Source organism: Penaeus monodon, chromosome 21, assembly GCF_015228065.2.
Source record: "Penaeus monodon isolate SGIC_2016 chromosome 21, NSTDA_Pmon_1, whole genome shotgun sequence".
NCBI lineage: Eukaryota > Metazoa > Arthropoda > Malacostraca > Decapoda > Penaeidae > Penaeus > Penaeus monodon.
Genome location: NC_051406.1, coordinates 29049751 through 29053227, shown reverse-complemented (window position 1 = coordinate 29053227; position 3477 = coordinate 29049751). Strand labels below are relative to the sequence as shown.

Genomic DNA, 3477 nt, shown 5'->3' with positions numbered 1-3477 from the left:
AAGTTTTCTGATGATCCTATCCAATTTATGCATAAAGCTTAATTAATTGTTGGTCAAACAGTAACAGTATGTTATTGATTGATTGCATTTACAAATTTTATGTACAATATGTTGGACTGAGAGGCAATAGTGGCCTACTGTGCCACTGATGAAGGCAGGAGTCTACTTATTCACCCTATATGGTGCAGAGAGTAAAATTTGTTACTTCTACATGCCTACCCCCTGCCTTGCCACTCAAACATCACAACCTATGGATGTTGGTAGCACTAGAGCAAGCTCAATAACTGTTCATGGCTCAAGGTGCAGCTATTGCCTCTTTGTAGCGGCAGCTAGTACCACAGGCAGCTAGGCAGCAACAGATGCCTCAGACTCCTGTACCTGTTGCCCCGGAGAAGTGTGAAGCAAAGATGTCTACAACAACTTTCAGGTCTTGGAGGGGTCCATGGTGTACTGGTTAGAGCTTAGTGACCATGTGCAGCCACAAACACTGCTGCTCATATGGCTCTACTGTATGCCAGCCCAGCAACATGCCCTGGATGCCAGGTTCATGATGACGGAGTGACAGGCATTGTCCACTGAGGAGGCTGAGTAGACAATGATGGGAACGTTTGGGTATGCGTAGCAGCATCTGGCACCGTACAACTGCCAGACACACCATAAGATAGTAACTTGCAGCTGGCTGCAGGCACTCACCAACCACCTAGGCCCCATCTGTGTGGTAACTGTAGTAGCACACACTTATCAGGTAAGATAGCGTGCCCCACCAGGCTGCTTGCCTACCAGAGAAGATTGGGCACCTGAAAAAAATATGCATGGGTAAAGTGAAGCACACAGTAGCAGCTGAGGATGTTGAAGCTTTGGGCATTGTGGTTGCTGCTATGAGTAAGGCACCTGCTCAGCCACAAACTATAGTGATTGTGTAACACACAAGAGTGTTGTATAAACTTACTCTTATGCAAGTGGTACCAGACACCAGAGTACAAGTTTGTGTTGGAAAAGTGACAGATTGGTGCATAGGGATGGTGGTAGAGAAGACAAGCTAGCTGTGGCCTACAATCAACTATCAAGAGCTCAATGTTGCCTCATTTAGGGAGACATGCCATACCCCCACACTGTTCAACGTGGTATACAGTATTCTCCACCACATCTACAAGACATCTGTGAAGCATACCAGGGCTTTCACATTTACCACCCCCCCTGGATGTTCAGTACCATAGAACATCCATGTGCAGCCCCAGATGAATACGCTAGAGGTGTGATGATGCGCTATAAGGTGTGATGATTCCATCACAGGAATCTCAAGGAAGCTGAAATGTGTTTGACAACACTGATCTATAACTACAGAGTGGAGGACACTTTCTGGCACATGTGCCAAGAAAGGCATCACCTTGAAGCTGAAGAAATTTAAATTTTGTAGAGGGGAACTTGACTTCATGGGCTACCATGTAGACTGTGACCTTTGTAAGCCACTGAAGAGTGCCTGGCAACCAATGGACATCTGTTTGTCATTTCTGGCCACAGCATCGATTATAGAGCCCTTCAGGGAACTGTTGCAGAAACCACATGTGGGTGTACTGGGATTTGCAGTTGCAAGAGAAATTACTATGGGCAAAGAGAGTGATATACCAGGTAGCAAAGGATGGCCTGATTTCTACAATGAGGAGCGATCCACCATCGCCATTACAGACTGAGCAAGATGGGCATATGGTTCATCCCTGGCAAGGGATACCTCATTCTGCTGCATTGTGGCCATCTGGCACCTGATGAGACTGGTTATGCTCCAGTGGAAGGTGAGACCCTGGCAGTGGGCCTGATGTCTTCACAAGGTGCAAGTGCTACCACACTTTGGTGACAACCACATCATGCTTGATGATGACCCAGCGGTGTAGCAAGTTGCTGCTGAGGACCCAGCTACTAATAGCTAAGGTATATGCTGGTGATTCTCACCAACAATATGCTCAAGAGGTGGCTTGTCTACTCTGTGAGGGACGGGTTGGCTGTCTGGCAGGGTCTGGTGACATACACATTTGACCAGGGAACCTTGTGATGCTGGAGACTGTATCATCAGGTCACAGCCAACCTCCATGCAGGTCATCAGGGACTCAACAGTATGTAAGGCAGGGAGTGTACTGGCCTGGACTGAAGGGCTACCTGCAGTACTTTTGTGGTGCCTGCAATAACTTCAATACACATGCTTTATCTCAAGCAGTTGAACCACTTGTCTTGACCCCCTCACCAGAGTATTCTTTCCTGTATATGGTGGCAGACCTGTTCCAGCTTGAGGGGCAGGTGTACCTAGCTTATGCTGACAGGTGTATGTGTTGAGTAGAGATTATTCACCTACTACATAGCACTACTTCAAACAATATAAAGTACTTTGCACTATTGGGTGGTTAGTGATGATGTGTGCAAGTTCTTGGCCAGTTGGGGCATTGTGATGAGAACATCCTCTGTCCAACTATGCACAATCAAATGGCCAGGCCGAGGCAGCAGTCACATTAACCAAGAGGCTACTATGGGCCAACATGGGGCTGGAGGCAGAATAGATTTAGACAAGGTCTCTAAAGCTCTTCTGCAGTATCTGAAAATCTTCCTGTGGAAGGTAGATAATTTGCCTGTGCAGCTGGCCACAGGATGTCAACAGCAAGACAGACTACTGGTGCATAGGTAGTATTATAATTTGGACAGTTACTGGCAGCAGGCTCTACATCAAAGAGAACTGGCAATGGCCCAACAGCATGTGAACTTAGTGGAACAGTAGGGACACCAAAGAACTGTATCCCCCTGATGCCTAGTACACAAGTTTGTGAAAAACAAAGCCACAAATATTTGGGACAGACATGGCATGATTACAGAGGCCTTCCTGCACTATCAGTACTCCACTGGATGGCAGTGGTTGACTCTCGATTCACACTGGAGGCACCTAGGGCCTGTTCAGGCCTGATTTCATCACAGACACACCTGAACCCACATTTTAGTTTTTTGTGTGAACTGACTTCGTATATTATCAGTTTTACGGGGGAAGAATTTGTACTACTCTGATTTTGTGGTAAGTTACTAAGTGGTTGAGGTGCATGTATTTCCTATTATGTTCTCCTTATTATTTAGATGTTTTGTGTCAAAGAGGTTAGACTAATATCTTAGGGGGGAGGGGATGTGCGATATATTGGGTTGAGAGGCAACGGCTGCCTACTGTGTCACTGATAAAGGCAACAGGATAAACAAAGACTCATTAAAGGAAACAAATGTTCTTGAATCTCTTACAAGGACGGAATTGTTCCAAGTCTCACTTATTCACTTGACATTAATAAAGAACGGTTCTCATTATACATTATGGTACTATTTCTATCAATGGGTGTATTTTGCGACTTGTAAAACTTTCAGCCAGCTTTCAATATAATGTTTTTTCACAAATGCACCTCCTTGGACAGTGAGCACACTGAGCAATTTTGTGGGCAAGTGCACAGTTTTCCGGGG

The 3477-nt window shown here is 45.8% G+C and overlaps 1 protein-coding gene across 2 annotated transcripts in view; it reads left to right on the top strand.

Moving 5' to 3' along the window:
* LOC119586415 (la protein homolog) overlaps window positions 1–3477 on the top strand; it is a gene marked incomplete in the record, with an annotated part of 17916 nt that overhangs the window by 11160 nt on the left and 3279 nt on the right.